Source organism: Staurois parvus, unplaced genomic scaffold, assembly GCF_062004578.1.
Source record: "Staurois parvus isolate SC_StPar_1 unplaced genomic scaffold, SC_StPar_1.0 ptg000554l, whole genome shotgun sequence".
NCBI classification, from domain to species: domain Eukaryota; kingdom Metazoa; phylum Chordata; class Amphibia; order Anura; family Ranidae; genus Staurois; species Staurois parvus.
The window spans coordinates 1,908,957-1,930,054 of NW_028318350.1; the positions used below are offsets into that span (position 1 = coordinate 1,908,957).

The 21,098-nt window shown below is 40.8% G+C and overlaps 1 protein-coding gene across 3 annotated transcripts in view; it reads left to right on the forward strand.

Moving 5' to 3' along the window:
* The first annotated feature begins 618 nt into the window (after positions 1-618).
* GLI3 (GLI family zinc finger 3) overlaps positions 619-21,098 on the forward strand; it is a 487,507-nt gene continuing 467,027 nt past the window's right edge. For all 3 annotated transcript variants that reach the window (XM_089691206.1, XM_089691208.1, XM_089691207.1), the window contains exon 1: positions 619-1,039. The gene's annotated coding sequence lies outside the window, so the exon portion shown is untranslated. The remainder of the gene's footprint in view (positions 1,040-21,098) is intronic.

Genomic DNA, 21,098 nt, shown 5'->3' on the forward strand with positions numbered 1-21,098 from the left:
GGATTGTACGCCCCTTGAGGGTTAGGGACCTTGGATTGTACGCCCCTCGAGAGTTAGGGACATTGGATTGTACGCCCCTTGAGGGTTAGGGACATTGGATTGTACGCCCCCCGAGGGGTTAGGGACCTTGAACGCCCCTTGAGGGTTAGGGACATTGGATTGTATGCCCCTTGAGGGTTAGGGACCTTGGATTGTACGCCCCCCGAGGGGTTAGGGACCTTGGATTCTACGCCCCTTGGGGGTTAGGGACCGATGTGAATGTACAATATATATGTACAGTGCTGCATACATGGACATCGCTATATAAGTACCAGAAATAAATACTAAGTTGCAGTAAAGCTCACATATAACAAAGTATCTTTACACATCGAATCATTCTGTAGTATTGCGGAGGGACAGCACTGGGTCTAATACAAAGTGCATGAGGGCGGCACTGAGGTGTTCTTGGTGTGAGAAGTACGAGGTGAAGCCGCGCCGTTGTCACTTCTCACACAGACTTCCAGTATGCCGCCAGTGCCCCCCTCTCCGGGCTTTTCCCTCCTTCCTGCTCCGTCCCTCCCCGCCTCGCTGCGGTGGGCGGGTCCGCTCCGTGGTTGAGCGCTAAGTGGGAGCTGGAATGCCCGGGAGGAGAGGGGTGGCGCCACACGTGTGTGTCTCCCTCCGCTGTGCATGTTCACCAGAGCAGACCCGGCTCCATTCACTGACACCCATTACCGGGCCGGCCACGGGGGACCGACACCCCTCCTCCTCCTCCTTCTTCTTCCCACTCTCTTCTCTGTCTTCTCCAACTTCTGCCACTCCCTCCCGTCTCCTTCATTTGTGAGGAGGGATGGAGGAGATCCTTCAGGGAGCCGAGTGACTCTGCCACCCACCCTATTGGCTGTAGGTGACCCACAGAGGAGCAACATCTGTACAACTTGGAGTGAGGGAGGAGGAGAGGAGGACTGGAGGAGGAGAGGAGGACTGGAGGAGGAGAGGAACATGCCAAAGTGAGAGAGGAGAAGAGGAGCGGAGAGGAGAAAACTTTGGAAGGAAACGTGTGAGTATATGAGCTGCATGTGTCACCGGGAGGGACATCCCCACACCGGCCATACGGTCCATTCCGTCCACACGGTCCACACCGGCCATTCCGTCACACTCCGCGCCGGGATAGGACTCCCTACTTCTCGGAGGGATGGAAAGTTAGAAAACTCCATCCGAAATGTCGGGAGGAGGGAAGCCGCGGATCGGATTACTGCAGCTCCCCAGAGGGATGCCAGGGGATCCGTGTTATGGGGGGGCAGATCAGGACGGGGGACCCCCCAGTACTGACACTGGGGAGGGCAGTCCATAGCAGGACAATGAGCAAGACAAGGGAGCACTGTTATGGGGGGGGGGGAGCAAATCAGGCAGAAGGGACCCCAAGTCCTGGCACTGGGGGGACAGTCCATGGCATAGGAAAGGAGCAAGCTCAGTGTTATGGGGGGGGCAAGACAAGGCTCACTTTTATTGGGGGAGGCAGGTCAAGCAGGGGGGGAACCCAAGTCCTGGCACTGGGGGGACAGTTCATGGCATAGGAAAGGAGCAAGCTCAGTGTTATGGGGGGGGGGGGGGGGGGTAAGACAAGGCTCACTTTTATTGGGGGAGGCAGGTCAAGCAGGGGGGGAACCCAAGTCCTGGCACTGGGGGACAGTCCATGGCACAGGAAAGGAGCAAGCTCAGTGTTATGGGGGGGCAAGACAAGGCTCACTTTTATTGGGGGAGGCAGATCAAACAGGGGGGGAACCCAAGTCATGGCACTGGAGAGGGGGGCAATCCATGGCAGGGGCAAGGAGCAAACCAAGGAAACATTGTTACAATGGGGTAGCAGGTCAGACTGGGGGACCCACTCCATGGCAGGGGGAAGGAGCAAGCCGAGGGCTAAGTGCTATAGTTGGGGAGCAGATCAAGCATGGGGGACCCCCAGTCTGACACAGAGGATGGGGGGAAGGGCAGTCCCTGGCTGAGACAAAGAGCAAGTCAAGGGTTCCCTGTTATGGGGGGGTCAATTGCAGGGGCAAGGAGCAAGCCATGGGATCAGTGTTACAGGGGGGGGACAGATCAGCAAGGGTCTCCAATTTTGATATGGGGAGGGGTAGTTCATGGCATGGAAAAGGAGGATTTAGTGTTATGGGGGAGTCACATCAGACAAGGGGCACCTCTAGTCTTGATACTGGGGAGGGGCCAGTCCAGGACGGGGGTAAGAAGCAAGCCAAGGGTTCAGTGTCATGGGGGGAGGCAGATCAGATGGGGGAGGGCATCCAGTCCTTAGTCCTGGAGGGGGGACAGTCCATGGCAGGGACAACTAGCAAGCAAAGGGCTCGGTGTTAAGGGGGGGGGGGGCAGATCAGATGGGGGCTTCCAGCCCTGGCACCTGAAGGGGGGCAGTCCAGGGTAGGGACAAGGAGCAAGCCAAAGGCTCAGTATTATGGGGGAAGGCAGATCAGATGGGGGGGGGAAGGGGGCATCCTGCCCTGGCACCTGGAGGGGGGGGAACAGTCCAGGGCAGGGACAAGGAGCAAGCCAAGAGAGGGACATCCCCATACCGTCCATACCATCCATACAGGCCATACAAGGAGCAAGCCAAGGGCTCATTGTTATGGGGGGGGGGGGGGGGGGTCAGATCAGGCAGGGGTGACATCCGTCTCTGACACCTGGCGGGGGGGCAGTCCATGGCAGGGACAAGGAGCAAACCAAGGGCTCAGTGTTATAGACAGACTAGGGGCACCTCCAGCCTTGACACTGGGGGAGGGGGCAGTCCATAACAGGGTCTTACAAGAGGAAAGCCCCCTGGATGGGAGAGAGTCTGAGCTTTCTGTGAGACAGTCTTTTGTTTTACAACATGAAGGGGAGAAGGAGAGCTGTGATTGCTGGAGAAGCATTAGTGGCTTCTGCTAACTTTCTCTGCAAACTTTTGTCCCAGCCCCGTCTGGGGATCTGTGTAGCTGCATGCTGCACGCTCATCCCTATCAAAACACACAGTCATGCTTTTGTTTACTGTTTATTGAATTTGGTTGTAACTTTATGGTGGCTATACACAGAACAAGCTGATTTATGGTCCTATTTTCAAGCGTCTGATTGGAAATCGGATAGGAAAAGTCAGTGATATCATTTCATGCGGCACACAGTTACGTTGGCCATGCACACTTCACTTTTATCATCTGATAGATACGCACTTCGTGCAAAAAAGTGGATTTGGCATAACTTCCCTTCCGATCGATTTATACTCAATTCACATCAGGGTTGGTCAAGCTTAGTCCATCGGCAGTGGACATTTATTGATGGTTTGGCATAGATCAGATGCTTTGTTCATGAATTTGGTCATACTTCCAGCAATCAGATTATGAGATTGCATGGCGGAAACAGAGATGTGCTTCATAGCCTTCAATCATATCTTCCAACTATTCATTGAAATCCTCTTCCCTGTGTGTATCGATCGAAAAGATAGTTGACTATAGATCAATTATTCTTGTTGGGAGAGATCGTTTGAAGAAGAAAATGATCTACTTTCCTTTTGATTGGATTTTGCAATCAGAACTATTTTGAATGAATCAATAGGTTTTGGTCAGACTTGATCCCAGTCAGATCTAGTCATCTGTGAAGAATTGTTCTATCAAACGTTAGGTGTGTGGCCACCATTAGGGCTCATGCGCACAAACACAGCGTTTGCGGATTTTGATTTTACAGCTCGGATCGCAGTTATTTTCTAGTAGCCGATGCACAAAGTGTCATTTGTTATTATTATTATACAGTATTTATAAAGCGCCGATAGTTCGCTCAGCGCTGTACATTACAAAGGGGGACAGAACATGTGACAGAACAATACCAATAGAATGCAAAATATGGGGGGATCGAGGGCCCTGCTCCTTGGAGCTTACAATCTAGGAGAGTGCATAAAGAATACTAATATATGTTGTATTGAGATCTGTAAAATCTAAATAGAAAAAGCTGCGTCCAAGGTCAGTAAATAAGCGCATACACCTTGGATTGTACGCCCCTTGAGGGTTAGGGACTGATGTGAATGTACAATATATATGTAAAGCGCTGCGTAAATTGACAGCGCTATAAAAGTACCTGAAATAAATAAATAAATAAGAAATACACATATAAACACGTGTGTATGTACACATAGGTACATGTCCAGGCGGACACATTTATTGCACATTTATAGATGGAGTATCCAGTATTCTATGCTTACTAGATCTATAGTTTGTATAGGTTCATGAGTTGTTTCCAAATATCCCTCCCTCAAAAGTTTCAGTGGATCATTCGTTAGGGCCAGTATACACAGACATTTGTTTTTTTTTTACATGCTTTTGGATTCGGAACCCACACAGTGATATTCACAAGGCAGATAATATTATTATTATTATTATTATACAGTATTTATAAAGCGCCGATAGTTCGCTCAGCGCTGTACATTACAAAGGGGGACAGAACATGTGACAGAACAATACCAATACAATGCAAAACATGAGGGGATCGAGGGCCCTGATCCTTGGAGCTTACAATCTAGGAGGGAGTTGGAATTGAAGGCATGATTATTATTATTATTCATTATTTATATAGCGCCAACAGTTTGCACAGTACTTTACAATCTAAAGGGAGACAGTGCAGTTACAATACAAGATCCCTTTTCTGTTCTGTATTTATTGATATGACTTTTATAATTATGTCCAGGGCAAGCATGATGGACATTTGGTTCCTAGGACATAATTATTACTATTATACAGTGTTTATAAAGCGCCAATAGTTCGCTCAGCGCTGTACATTACAAAGGGGGACAGAACATGTGACAGAACAATACCAATACAATGCAAAACATGAGGGGATTGAGGGCCCTGATCCTTGGAGCTTACAATCTAGTATATATGGACACAATATAGACAGAGGAAAGTCTTTACATATAGTGTGTGATTGTTTTATCATAAGCTGGAAAGAGCAGGGCCCTCGGACCCCTCGTGTTCTGTTTTGTTACTGTATTGTCTCATGTACTGCCCCCCCACTATAATATACAGCGCTGAGCAAACCTTTTGGCGCTTTATAAATACTGTATAATAATAAATAATAATAATCTTCATTGAGAGCAACTACCATTGCTGATCACCTTCTGCACAAAGAAGTCTAAAGACATTGACTTTACCACGAAGAACCCTTTTAGCATCCCCATGGGCCCCCCTGGATTGTGGATCCCCACACAGCTGGCCACCACTGTTACAATCTGCCCCAGACGTATTCCGCGATCTGAGAATCGTATTGAGCAATTGTAAAGTTCTAGGCGCGCAGTTGTAAGTTCGAAGAACAATTAGTGTGTGGTTACTCATCTGGTAGAGCGCTGCTCCCTCCCCGTGTCTCTAAGGACAGCGCAGAGCTCAACTTCCAGCGAACATTTCTTGGCTGATTTTCAAACTGTCCTGACTCCCAAAGTTAGCTACATGCCAGCCTTGTGCTGGCCGAAAGTTTGTGTCTTTAACACAGTCCTCCCACATCTGGACGCTGGAGGGAGGGAACCCACAGGCAGCTTCTCTTCCTTACTGAGATTCTCACCAGAAGCACTTCTCAGTCCCAGATTAGTTGACTTTCCAGCTGCCTGGCTGATGTGATTGCAAATGAATACAAAGAACTTTGTAACTTCCCTGATACTTTCTGCTTTTATAGATCAGATCTGAACATTAGCCATAACGTTGTGGTTTTTAGCTAACTAGAAACAATGTTTACTAACAAAGCAACCAGGAGAAAGTTGTACAGCAGTTTTATAAACGTTTAGATATATTCTATTTCGCTGGGATCGTGTGTTATTGTGGTTCACAAAGAGATGTGGGATTGTTTTATTTTGAGTGAAACATTGTGTAGACGTTTGTCATTTGTTACTCTTGCTTTTAAGGGAGCAAAAAAATGTATACTTGATAATCCCACTAAACAATAAAGAGAGGCTTTAGGCACATTTATTGAGATACTTTTTTTGGCTGGTAGAATGGCCAGGCATTTCGGCAGGGGGCAAACAAGGACTCTGGGCTAGATGAATCATGCCAGACACTCACTTTCTCCAAGAGGAGAGAGAAAGGGAAGAGAAAGAGGTAAAGTAAATACACGGAACACCACAAACCAGACCGGATTAACTGATCTACACCTTTTAAATAAATAGCTTTGAGACACAGAATGGGAGTAAAGCGGATGCCGGGGTTTTTGGTGGCATATGTACTTACTCTGTTTACCCACTTGCTCTTTTCAGACTGAAGTGGATAACAAATGGAGTTCAGTGTGAGGCTAATAAAACTTAACACAGGCAGAGGCATAAAGTTTAGCAGCTTTTGTGCGAGGAGGATCAGCATTGATGTGAGAGCATGGGATTAGTGATTTAGCACAAAATAGCTGATTTACTCTTGTCATGTATGGCTTTTAAACACAGATTTAGATTTTTTACCCTTTTCAAGAACTGCGAACTAAACACATACAGTTGGATATATCCACTTTTTTCTAGTTTTATATCTTTATCAGAATAGCTAGTATTCTTTAAAATTGTCGCAAGCATTATACTTAACACTTAACCATATACGTGTGAATTATTAGATGTAGTGCGGTGATAGGTTAATGAACAGAGCCAATCACATCAAAGGAAAAAGACTTGGATGCGTTTGCAAAAGTCATTTTTTTACGTATAGTAGCCCTGATGTTTGGGAATAAGACTTTGTGTGTGATCGTTCTCACAAAAGACGGTCCTCCAGTTATGACCCGCCTAGTGTTCTTAAAAGGGTTAAAGAAAATTAGCAAACACAATTTAAAGAGGGCGCCAGTCTCTTTTTTTTTTTTTTTTTTTTCTTTTGCATGGCCAGCCTGTGTAATTGGAAACATGGAATTCATTCATCTTTCAGGATTCATGGTTTTGTTTGCTTATTTGGAGATTAATAATTGGAATGTGAACAGCTCTGCCTATGATATTCATTTGCAGGTTTTTTTTTTTCTTAATGGAATTGCTTTATAATTTAGAAAGGTGCCACACTGATTGGCTTTATAATTATTTCATTTAGGCGCTTTATTAAAAATTAACAGTGGCCTCGCAGTTTCTAAATTAACATTGTCAAGATTATTTTGATGGAGAGAATAGGCAAGCTGAAAAACCTCAACTCTTTTCCAAAAAAAAACCTGACTTTTTACAATGATTTGGCATTTAATATATATTTCATTATTTTTTTTTTTTTTTCAACATTGGAAAATTATTTGAATTTAGTTTTGGACAAAATAGATAATATTCTATAAGGTGTAATATACTAGTGTTTGGAAACAAGGAGGCAGTAGTGCTAAACTTAACTAAATTCAAGCTTTAAATAATTCAGCACATTATTTTAAATTCCCATGTTCCTTAAGCATGAATTCACTGTTACATTTTTAGGGTGAATTTTTTCTGTATTCAATTTAATAGTTGATTAAAGGATTTGTGGTGAATATGCCAACCCCTGTAGTGGAATTCATTTCATTTTTAGTAAAAAATATACTTTTTTTCAAACAAAATGTACAAATGTTGCATTGTAGCTTTAGAACGTTAATAGAGTTGATATATATATATATATATATATATATATATATATATATATATTTTATATATATATATATATATATATATATAGTATATGAATTATAATATAAGCTGTAACATGTAGCTTTAGAACATTAATAGAATTGATATATATATATATATATATTATATATAATATATATATATATATATATATATAGTATATGCATTATAATATAAGCTGTAACATGTAGCTTTAGAACATCAATAGAGTTGATATATATATATATATATATATATATATATATATTTTATATATATATATATATATATATATATATAGTATATGAATTATAATATAAGCTGTAACATGTAGCTTTAGAACATTAATAGAATTGATATATATATATATATATATTATATATAATATATATATATATATATAGTATATGCATTATAATATAAGCTGTAACATGTACAAGGTGTGTAGAAAAGTCTGGTGCAACTGTCTGGAAAAAATATACGTTTTACATGGTCAGTAAATCTTTTTGGTCTGATTTTCATTTTCATTGAAAATTTGTGTGCATAGGAAAGTGTGAGGAAGCCAGATAATTAGTCTCATAAACAATAATTGAAAATTACTTTAAACTGGGATTGTTAGATCATCTAGGCTGTATCAGATATTCCTAAAAGTTAAGGTATTCTAAAACTCTACCCCAAGCAAACTTGATGGAAAGAGAGAATAGATTTGTTAAAGTTGGATGAAATGCAGTTGTGTGGCTTTGCTGCTAAATCCCTTTCATAGATTGTCATTTGATTTGTATAAAACGTGGCTCAGCACTGGAGGGGTTAATTGAACCCATTTTCCACACTGACAGCTTTGGAGATATCCTGCAGTCCTTAGGACAGTTTGGCAAGTTCCAGGCCATGTTTTCAACTCCCTAGGTATTGCCTGGACTGAAGGGATTAATCCGTTTCCATGTTAAAGTTAAAAAAAAAACAAAAAAACTTTAGTGTTTTTAGAACCCCTGCAGGTAATTGAACCCATTTTCCACACTGACAGCTTTGAATATGTCCTGCAGTCCTTAGGACAGTTTGGCAAGTTCCAGGCCATGTTTTCAACTGCCTAGGTATTGCCTGGACTGAAGGGATTAATCCGTTTCCATGTTAAAGTTAAAAAAAAAAAAAAACTTTAGTGTTTTTAGAACCCCCGCAGTTAATTGAACCCATTTTCCACACTGACAGCTTTGGAGATGTCCTGCAGTCCTTAGGACAGTTTGGCAAGTTCCAGGCCATGTTTTCAACTGCCTAGGTATTGCCTGGACTGAAGGGATTAATCCGTTTCCATGTTAAAGTTAAAAAAAAACAAAAAAATTTAGTGTTTTTAGAACCCCCGCAGTTAATTGAACCCATTTTCCACACTGACAGCTTTGGAGATGTCCTGCAGTCCTTAGGACAGTTTGGCAAGTTCCAGGCCATGTTTTCAACTGCCTAGGTATTGCCTGGACTGAAGGGATTAATCTGTTTCCATGTTAAAGTTAAAAAAAAAAACAAAAAAAAACTTTAGTGTTTTTAGAACCCCCGCAGTTAATTGAACCCATTTTCCACACTGACAGCTTTGGAGATGTCCTGCAGTCCTTAGGACAGTTTGGCAAGTTCCAGGCCATGTTTTCAACTGCCTAGGTATTGCCTGGACTGAAGGGATTAATCCGTTTCCATGTTAAAGTTAAAAAAAAACAAAAAAATTTAGTGTTTTTAGAACCCCCGCAGTTAATTGAACCCATTTTTCACACTGACAGCTTTGAATATGTCCTGCAGTCCTTAGGACAGTTTGGCAAGTTCCAGGCCATGTTTTCAACTGCCTAGGTATTGCCTGGACTGAAGGCATTAATCCGTTTCCATGTTAAAGTTAAAAAAAAAAAAAAAAAAACTTTAGTGTTTTTAGAAGCCCCGCAGTTAATTGAACCCATTTTCCACACTGACAGCTTTGAATATGTCCTGCAGTCCTTAGGACAGTTTGGCAAGTTCCAGGCCATGTTTTCAACTGCCTAGGTATTGCCTGGACTGAAGGGATTAATCCGTTTCCATGTTAAAGTTAAAAAAAAAAACAAAAAAAACTTTAGTGTTTTTAGAACCCCCGCAGTTAATTGAACCCATTTTCCACACTGACAGCTTTGAATATGTCCTGCAGTCCTTAGGACAGTTTGGCAAGTTCCAGGCCATGTTTTCAACTGCCTAGGTATTGCCTGGACTGAAGGGATTAATCCGTTTCCATGTTAAAGTTAAAAAAAAAACAACAAAACTTTAGTGTTTTTAGAACCCCCGCAGTTAATTGAACCCATTTTCCACACTGACAGCTTTGGAGATGTCCTGCAGTCCTTAGGACAGTTTGGCAAGTTCCAGGCCATGTTTTCAACTGCCTAGGTATTGCCTGGACTGAAGGGATTAATCCGTTTCCATGTTAAAGTTAAAAAAAAAAAAAAAACTTTAGTGTTTTTAGAACCCCCGCAGTTAATCAGACAGAGGGGTCCTTTGCAGGTTTCTTCTCCTGCTGTCAAGGCCTTCAAGACTTCACCCAAGAGGGTTATACTTCCTTATGCTCATTAAGGCTCTAGAAATCTAAAAGAAAACAACACAACAATACACTTTCCCTTCATGCATGAGAATGAGCTTGCTGGGCTTCAAACTAAAATACAATGGACAAGAGGAGGTAGTGTAAACCAACAGGGTGCCCAATACAAACTTTCCCAATACTTCCAGCAGTCCTGTCATCCCTATACTTTCTACAGGTATTCGAAAAAAAAAAAAAAATCTTATGTAGCCTAGCAAGGACTTTCAATGAAATTTCACACTTTGATGATTCCCCCCCTTTCTTCTTTTCCTGCGTCTAACTTTGATATATTGACAGCAAAAGGAGCTCGCAAAGCTTTTATATAGCCTGAGCGGCAATGCTAAGCAGCAGTCAAACGTCTCCATGCATTTGTGTTTAAGTGCAGAAGAAATAGCATGTCTGTGGGCAGCAGAGGTTCTTATCAACTCCCTAATCCCAAGTCCCTGAAAACCTTGAGGGCATGCCTCAGATCTCGCTGAAATCATTGTAGACTTGCACAGTTTGCAGATTAAATATGCTATGTGTTCCTGGCCCCAACAACAGTTTTATGAGCCCACTAAGCTTCCGACTTTAAGATCCCTTTCTGAAGATTTTAGGACCTGCTATAGGCAGTGATGTTTGCAATAAGTGGCCCTTGTTAATTTCAAGAAGCTTTAGAGACATCATTCCTGACAGAGGAGGACCTGCCAAAATACAAGTTTTCAAATCACATGTCTTATTATGCGGAGGGAATACATAATACACAGAGGCCTTGATGGATTTGATGCCTCTATTATAGGTTTGCAGAGGAATGCTGCAGTTACATGTGCTCTCGCTCACATCTGATTAGTGTTTCAACCGGTGTGAAAATAAAATGACACAGAAATGGAAATTTCATTTCACAAGCATGTAATAATGCAAAGCACATTTATAGGTATCATTTACTCCAACTTTAAAGTCTGGTCTCAAATATATCTGTTTTATGTTTTAAGCCAGCACTCAGCGTGTAAAAGGGGAAAGAATGTGCCATCTTTAAATCATAACTCATGCACAGATTTCAGGGAAATATTCGCATTTAGTGGGATGGTGACCAAAGAAATTCAGTTGGTGATATAGAAGGCATAACTTGGATAAACATAATGGGGGTTATTTACTAAACTGGAGAGTGCAAAATCTGGTGCAGCTCTGCATAGAAACCAATCAGCTTCCAGATTTTATTGTCAAAGCCTAAATGGACAAGCTGAAGTTAGAAGCTGATTGGTTACCGTGCACAGATACACCAGATTCTGCACTCTGCAGTCTTAGTAAATCAATATCTATCTATCTATCTATCTATAATCTATTTGTCTATCTATCTATCTATCTATTATCTATCTATCTCTCTATCTATCTATCTATCTATCTATCTATCTATCTATCTATCTATTATCTATCTATCTATCTATCTATTATCTATTATCTATCTATCTATCTATCTATCTATCTATCTATTATCTATCTATCTATTATCTATCTATCTATCTATCTATCTATCTATCTATCTATCTATCTATCTATTATCTATCTATCTATCATCTATCTATCTATTTATAATCTATTTATCTATCTATCTATCTATCTATCTATCTATTATCTATCTATCTATCTATCTATCTATCTATCTATTATCTATCTATCTATCTATCTATTATCTATCTATTATCTATCTATCTATCTATTATCTATCTATCTATCATCTATCTATCTATTTATAATCTATTTATCTATCTATCTATCTATCTATCTATCTATCTATCTATCTATTATCTATCTATCTATCATCTATCTATCTATTTATAATCTATTTATCTATCTATCTATCTATCTATCTATTATCTATCTATCTATTATCTATCTATCCATCTATCTATTATCTATCTATCATCTATCTATCTATTTATAACCTATTTATCTATCTATCTATCTATCTATCTATCTATCTATTATCTATTTATCTATCTATCCCTCTTGACGCTTCAAATAAATTAGGATTTCCTTATAGATAGGCAGACATAGGCTTATGGTTATATTAGACAAGAGAATCATTCCAAACGTTTGATAGAAATCATTTGTGGTTTCATCCTCAGTTAATAACTGTTGACTTTAACTCTGTATACACCGATGAAAGTTAGATGATTGATTTTGATTGCTTTGAGAGCTTCAGGTTAGAGTATCAGTTCAAGGAAGAACATTTTAAACATTGTTATACTAAACACTATTCCAGAATGACAGTTTGATTTTTACCGTGAAGCATTTATGTAAAAAGCAAACATCCACAAGCCAAACTTTCATTTTTGGTGCTTTTGCAAACATTTGAAGGCTTGTCTACCATTATAGGAGCATTGCTACAAACATTATCAGTCCGAATAACCATTGGCATATTTTTAGTGATTTTAAAATTTGCATATAAACATATTTGCGCTTGTATGTGTCGTTCAGCCTGCTCACCTGTCCACTTTTTGTGAGCATGTTATGTGCCCAAGTATACATAACTCTGCTCATACCTATTGAAAATGTCATCCTGCATCCTTAATAATTCTTGGTAGAAGTGAACATACTGATTGCAAAAAAAAAAAAAAAAAAATAAGAGCGGAAGCTTCTTAATCACCCTGAAGTAAATTATCTTAGTAAATCTACCCCCTTGTCTAATCACAGGATAATCATGCTGGTGCTTGACATGGCAGTCCCTCCTTTTATAAATGTGGTGTGAGTCCATTAATTAGAAGCGAAAAAAGTCATATCCTATTTCTAAACAATAACATGTGTCAGCTCATTACCCACGAGACCCGAGCCAATATTGTGCTCAAAGGTTGTTTAATGAATGGAAATGTGAAAGTCCATTTGTCAAGGTAGTACAAGGTTCCTGTTAGTTTTCAACCCCCAAATTCATTGTCTGCACGGCCTAGTCATTAGTCATCTGTGTATTAGTACTGCCCTCAGGCAGTCCAGCCTGCACTACTTCACACCAGCATGACTTTGAAAGCATACTGTACTGACTTGTAGAATTACTGCTGTTATTTCCGCCTAACTGGGTCCAAGGTAAGTCCCCTCCCCACCTTATCACTCAACATAATCCTCCTTTTCTGCTCAGCTGCTATCTGTGGCTTTAAGGGAATTCTCCTCCAGCCTTTCCTTGTAGGTCTCTTGCTCCCTTCTTTGTTGTGACAATTATTGTGCTGGTATTAAAAGTATCCGGCAGTTGTAGAATATTTTATAATATTTATAATATTTTATAATAAAGACAAATGAAGGTGAACTCTTGCTTCCATTAACACTTTCAACTGTCTTTCCTCATTGGCACAGAAGTGTTGAAAGGGTTAACCCTTTGAGGACCGTAAGGTTTTGGAACGCCATAAGAATCAATTTTTTTGTTTTTAAAGTTGGTACACTTCAGTTGCTGTAACTAAGCCATTTCATGAAATAATTGGCAAAAAGCTAGATCCATTTGTTGTTTGTTGATAAGAACTAATATTTTGACTCAAACCAAAAAAAAAAAGAGTTTTATGTTTTTAACCAGATGATACACGCAATTACAAACATGGAACAAATACGTCCCTTGGTCCTCAAAGGGTTAAACAAGACTATCTGGAAAGAAATCTGAGATACACTGAATTGAGACTCCTTAAATTCTCTGTCCATTTTCACCAATGCCAAGCCTTTCCATGACATTTTTGTATCAGGTTCTTTAGCTCATGTGCAGAATGTTTTAATCGTATGAACTCCAGCTTTGCTTTGGCTGTGTAGAGACGTTTGTTTTTAAGTGAAACCGTACAGGGCAAGTAAGTAACTTACAAAACATATGCTTTGAGACATTTGGCAGTTTTCAACCACAAATGTTTATAAACGACGTTCTTTGGAAAAAAAGAGGACAGCTGTAGGATTCTCTGTCCGCCGAAAGTGCGATCTGCCATGTAAGCTCCGTTTTACTGATATTTTACAAACTGCGTGCGCACAGGAATTGTCAATTACATGCAACTTTTTATGGCGTATCAGTTTGAGTGCTGACAAAACCATAGGCTAAGATATGATGTAGCAATCGTTTATATTCATTGTATATTTTTGTCGGGTGGTTTGAGACCAAGATATATAAATACTGTACATAAATAGCTTGTTTGCACCTGAGATGCATTCATACCTAAAAGTTTTATTAACTGACCCCCTGTTTCAAACCATATTAGTAGTGTTAAGCTGGCCATACATTATACAGTTTTCTTGTTCAATTTCCTTTAGATTTACCTTCAACTATGTAGTGCAAGGGCCCGCCTGATTGCTTACAAATTGAAAGTGTTTAGGTTTGACCTCATCCTATATGGCTTTGGTAAATCTAAATAAAAAAATGTACATGAAAATTGTATAATGTAAGCTCCTTGAGGGCAGGGACTGATGTGAATGTATAATATAAATGTAAATTGACGACACTATTTAAATACCTCTAATAAACAAATAAATAAATGATGTATGGTCAGCCTTAGTCCTATGTAACGATAGAGAAGAAAGTGTGCTCGTGTATATGTGTGTGTGAATGTATGTGAATGTATTGTGGGGTGCATGTGTACCATAAGGATTATTGAAGAATTTCTGTACATTTTAAAACTGACGTAATACATACACCTTTTTGGGCATTCATTTATTATTCACTGCATTGCATTGAAATAATGAGGGACCCCAGCGTTTTGAAAGAAACAAGAATGGTGACCACTATTCTGGTGCAACTTATCTTATAACTTCATAATCATTTTTGATGCTAATCTGCATAAACTTTAGATGGAAAATCTTATTGGTTGTTTTTTTTTTTATCTCCCCAAACCTGATTGGGTGTTTGGAAGTGAATACACACTAAAAATGTCTTATTTACTAAATTATAATAATAATTATTATTATTATACAGTATTTATAAAGCGCCGATAGTTCGCTCAGCGCTGTACATTACAGAGGGGGACAGAACATGTGACAGAACAATACCAATACAATGCAAAACATGAGGGGATCGAGGGCCCTGCTCCTTGGAGCTTACAATCTAGGAGATAATAATTATTATTATTATACAGTATTTATAAAGCGCCGATAGTTCGCTCAGCGCTGTACATTACAAAGGGGGACAGAACATGTGACAGAACAATACCAATACAATGCAAAACATGAGGGGATCGAGGGCCCTGCTCCTTGGAGCTTACAATCTAGGAGGGGGGGATGGTGGTACATGAGGGGATCGAGGGCCCTGCTCCTTGGAGCTTACAATCTAGGAGACAATAATAATAATATTCTCTGTTTTTAAGTTCTGCTGAAGTGAGGGGGGGGGGCGCTTTGTAGCCTGGTGATATGAATGATCTCTATCAGCCATGTATATATTTTGCCTGAAGAATATGCTATATAAACGCCTTTCTCACACACACTATATATATCATTCAAAGGAGGCTTACTCACTAGCCTGTTTTGTGAGACAAATTCTATCATTTCACAAGGACAAGCCCTTGGAATCAAAATTGAACTTGATTGTATTGTTTCAGATAAAATCTCACCATTTCACTAATCTATATATTTGTTTTTGGAATAGTAGCGAAAACATATTTATGATGAATATTTGGGAAGATAAAATCACACAGTTATTTAGGAAGAAAACACTCACTATCTCCTAGATTGTAAGCTGGAAAGAGCAGGGCCCTCAATCCCCTCATGTTTTGCATTGTATTGGTATTGTTCTGTCACATGTTCTGTCCCCCTCTGTAATGTACAGCGCTGAGCGAACTATCGGCGCTTTATAAATACTGTATAATAATAATAATAATAAATGACACTTTGTGCATCGGCTACTAGAAAATAACTGCGATCCGATCTGTAAAATCAAAATCCGCAAACGCTGTGTTTGTGTGCATGAGCCCTAATGGTGGCCACACACCTAACGTTTGATAGAACAATTCTTCACAGATGACTAGATCTGACTGGGATCAAGTCTGACCAAAACCTATTGATTCATTCAAAATAGTTCTGATTGCAAAATTCAATCAAAGGAAAGTAGATCATTTTCTTCTTCAAACGATCTCTCCCAACAAGAATAATTGATCTATAGTCAACTATCTTTTCGATCGATACGTCACACACAGGGAAGAGGATTTCAATGAATAGTTGGAAGATATGATTGAAGGCTATGAAGCACATCTCTGTTTGGCACTTTATAAATACTGTATAATAATAATAATTATGTCCTAGGAACCAAATGTCCATCATGCTTGCCCTGGACATAATTATAAAAGTCATATCAATAAATACAGAACAGAAAAGGGATCTTGTATTGTAACTGCACTGTCTCCCTTTAGATTGTAAAGTACTGCGCAAACTGTTGGCGCTATATAAATAATGAATAATAATATTCATGCCTTCAATTCCAACTCCCTCCTAGATTGTAAGCTGGAAAGAGCAGGGCCCTCGATCCCCTCATGTTTTGCATTGTATTGGTATTGTTCTGTCACATGTTCTGTCCCCCTTTGTAATGTACAGCGCTGAGCCAACTATCGGCGCTTTATAAATCCTGTATAATAATAATAATAATGCCTTGTAGTAAGATGATTGTCAACTGTCCCTCAGTCACACGGCACATCCCACCAAGTTTTGGAGTCATGTTTCACATTGGACCGATAAAAGTCATGTTTTTCTTTTTGTATCACTTTTCTATTAATATAACATTTACAAAGGTGTGCCATAAATATATACTGCAATGAGTTTGCGCCATTTTCTCCTAAAGCAGTGTTGTTAGTAACTTGTTTGGATTGCATTTCTTCATCAGTGATCATGTCATGTTAACAACATTGAAATGTTGGCTGCTCGGCTGAAGTGTTCGGCATACTTTTATATAAATATCCATCAATGGATTGCTAATACGCTACAGAGCATGCCATTTTCTAATAGAGAAGATCATCTGAGCTGCAGGCATGTCATCTTGAATACATGTTGTACATGCTGACTACACACAGTTGATGCAGTTCTTGGGTGTGGGATGCTGATGCTGTTTCATTTGATCTGAACGTAGGACACAGTGTAAGTGTCAGTTACAGCTATGTTTGAAAAAGATACACAGTGAATAAGAAATGACATATGCATCAATGTGTTCTGATGTGAATGGTAACTATGGGATGGTAATGGTAGGCACCATAAGGTGGCAAATCTGATCTTTCTTGTTCCAGTCAGCCTTCTGTTTTCTCATCCAATGTCCCACTTCTGGAGGATGGGAAAAATAGACTTGTCTCCAACACCCTTTTCACAGTTGATTTCTGGACACCTGAGCTTCCTGCTGTCAGATCCAACAGCTGATATGTGGTGGCATTCCTAAAAACAGACTTGCAGAGAGTAAGCATTTGCCAGACTGAGTAACAATCTCTCCACTGGCTTCCGATTGCCCAACGGATCAAATTTAAAATCCTAACACTGACGTACAAAGCTGTCCACCATACTGCCCCGAACTACATCACTGACCTAATATCCAAGTACCACCCAACACGCACACTCCGCTCCTCACAAGACCTCCTTCTCTCTAGTTCCCTGGTCTCCTCCTCCCATGCCCGCCTCCAGGACTTCTCCAGGGTGTCACCCATCCTCTGGAACTCCCTGCCCCAACCCATCAGATTATCACCTACTCTCCTCTCCTTTAGGCGCACCCTGAAAACCCATCTCCTCAGGGAAGCCTACCCCACCCCCTGCTAACTTGCCGACCTCCTCCACTCTTCCTACCACTCCATCCCCCACAGCTATCTCCTCCTGTGCCACCATCCCCTCCCTCCTAGATTGTAAGCTCCAAGGAGCAGGGCCCTCAATCCTCTCATGTTTTGCATTGTATTGGTATTGTTCTGTCACATGTTCTCTCCCCCTTTGTAATGTACAGCGCTGAGCGAACTATCGGCGCTTTATAAATACTGTATAATAATAATAATAATAATATCATCAAGTATATGTCTCCTTTTGGTGTCTACTATAAAGCAACTATTGTGGTTTAATACTTTAAGCTGCATTCACACCTGCGATTTTGGCTGAAACTCTGCGCCTTGGGCCGTTCAGCTGCAGGTAATCGCTGCTTAGTCATTACCTGTGAGTGGCTGCCGATAGGTGCAGGTGCCTCCAATGGGGGTGCCTCTCACAGCTGATCGGGACCCCCAGCTGATTTTCTTCCATCTGCTCCCTGACGGCCAGAAGCGCAGATGTGAATGTACCCTTACTCCAATAAAAATGTAAAATAGGCACAGCTCTAAGGACTGTGTTGTGGGGTTGTCCAATGTGTCTTCTTTCTGCATTATTATTATACAGTATTTATAAAGCGCCAAAAGGTTCGCTCAGCGCTGTACATTATAGTGGGGGACAGAACATGAGACAAGACAGTAACAATACAATAAACGAGGGGATCGAGGGCCCTGCTCTTTCGAGCTTACAATCTAGGAGGGAGGGGATAGTGGAACAGGAGGAAGTGGCTGTGGGGGATGGAGTGGTGGGAGAAGTGGAGGAGATCAGTTGTTAGGTGAGGGTGGGGTAGGCTTCCCTGAAGAGATGGGTTTTCAGGGTACGCCTGAAGGTGATGAGGGTAGGTGACAGTCTGATGGATTGGGGAAGTCCTGGAGAAGTCCTGCAATAGGGCGTGGGAGGAGGAGACCAGGGAGCTAGAGAGTAGGAGGTCCTGTGAGGAGCGAAGGGCACGGGTAGGGTGGTATTTGGGTATCAGGTCGGTTAGGTAGTTTGGGGCGGCGTTGTGAATGGCATGAAGGACGGCTTTAACTGTCAGCTGTATAAATGCAAACAAGGCTCAGGAGAGGCGGCCTTTCACTACTACTGGGGCTATAGAGCTAAATGCATTCAACCCCATTGCCATTGGTGGAACCATCCTGGGAACAGCTCTCAGCAATCTCCTAAATTTGTGTTTACAATTCAGCTTAAGGTAAGAGTTGGAATTAGAGCTAAAGTTGATTTTAAGGGCCAGTAATGGACTATTTATTTTTTTAGGTGTGATATTTTTTTCCGGTTTCATAGATTTGTGAAAAGTCTGACCTTTTATGTGGATAAGTTGCATGATTAACGAGTATACTTGAAATCTGTGATGTGTCATTTTTTTTCTTTTCTGTATCACATACCACAATAACATTTCCAAGCTTCTGTATTTGAGAAATAGTAAGAAGCTTGCCGTGGGCGTGTTTCGGAATAGTTCGTCGGTATCACAAGCAGGGGTTCGCAGATCACCAGATTGTCAACAAAAGAACGTAGGTTGACCAGTGTACTTTAGCAATACCTAAGAGCCCTTTCAGATAAATGCATTGCTCTGTGGTAAGATAATAAATGCACATTAACCATTTGCCGCCCGGCCTATAGCTGTTTGGCGGCCGCAAAAATGCATTACCTTTCCGGGGTGTACGCCATTTGGCGTCCTCCCGCCGATGCGTAGGACAGGGCCAATGACAGATCTGAGTACCGGCCACTGTTGCCGGTACCATGTGACCTGCTGTGGCCAATCACAGCAGGTCACATGACAGTTGTATACAATGGATGGCTTCATTCATGCCATCCATTGTATACTAGTGTCTAGCTGTGAATGGTCACAGCTAATCACATGGACATGTCATGTGATTAGCTGTGGCCAAATCACAGCTAAGCCCAAAAAAAAAAAACCCTGAATGAATCGATGTCATTCAGGTAAATGCTTGCTTATAGCAAAGTAATTCTTTGCTATAAGCAAATTGTGTAAAAAAAAAAAAAATACTGATCACTTCCCCAAAGTAGTACAATGTTACTATGATAACATTGTACTACTTTGGTTATAGTAAAATATGAAAAACAAATCTTAAAAAAAATAAAAAAAATGTAATAAAAAATAATAAAAAAAAATAGTAAAAATAAATAAATAAATAAATAAAAAAAAAATATATTTTTTTTTCATACTTGCAGGCTTGCTCCCGAGCCACTACTCTGCATATTCATTCACACATAGAGCCGCTGCTTGGCCCTGCCCCCTCAGTCTCATCATTTTCTGTGATTGATAGCAGCGGGAACCAATGGCTCCCACTGTTGTTTTAACCAATGAGGAAGGAGAGTTCCCAGGGAGCCGAGGCTCTTGTGCACATTGCTGGATCATGATGGGGCTCAGGTTAGTATTAGGGGGCTGAAGGGGATTTTTTTACCTTCATGCATTGAATGCATGAAGGTAAAAAGGTTTGAGCCTTTACAACCACAACTGTTACATGTGGATGACCTAAGTAAAAAACGGACAGTATTATTCCTTTCAGTTTTCAATTGGAGACTGCCTTTATATTTTTATGTGTACTTAAAGTGATTGTAAACACTCACCTTGTAAAACAACCCATTCAGTATAGAAATGAAAGGCAAAACATTTGTGTATAGATAGAAAAAACATTACATACGCCTTTTGCCTTTTTTATAAGTGATCACATTCCCTCTGTTCTCAGCTGCATAAGAGCTGGGGGAGGAGAAACAGTAGGTCTGTGATCTTCCCAGTAAAATGCTGGGGGGGGGGGGGGGGCATGTCAGGACATGTCTGATCATTGGAGCAGAGCAGGCTGAGTTCCCAGCACAACTAAAGAACAGACCACGCTGTGCTCTCATGCCTAGTGTGGTTCCTCTTTAATAGGCAAGCAGAGGCACTGGCAGGAACAGGGATTTCTCACAAATCAAGCAATGCAAAGAGAACAGGATCCTTTCTACACAAGTACATGGTACAGCAGCCGCACATCAGGAATATGAAATGATGGGTTTACATATTGTAAAGCAGGGGTTAAAATTTCGAGTCCAGACCTACTAGACGGTCACAAAACTTACTCTCCACCAGTTGCCCCACCCAACCTTGCCCAGGTACGCCCCCTCAACCCCACCCCTGGCCCGTTCCCAACCACACCCCTGGCCTGCCCCCAACCACGCCCACTTAAAGCTTATGAAATTACATTTTTCTTTAGA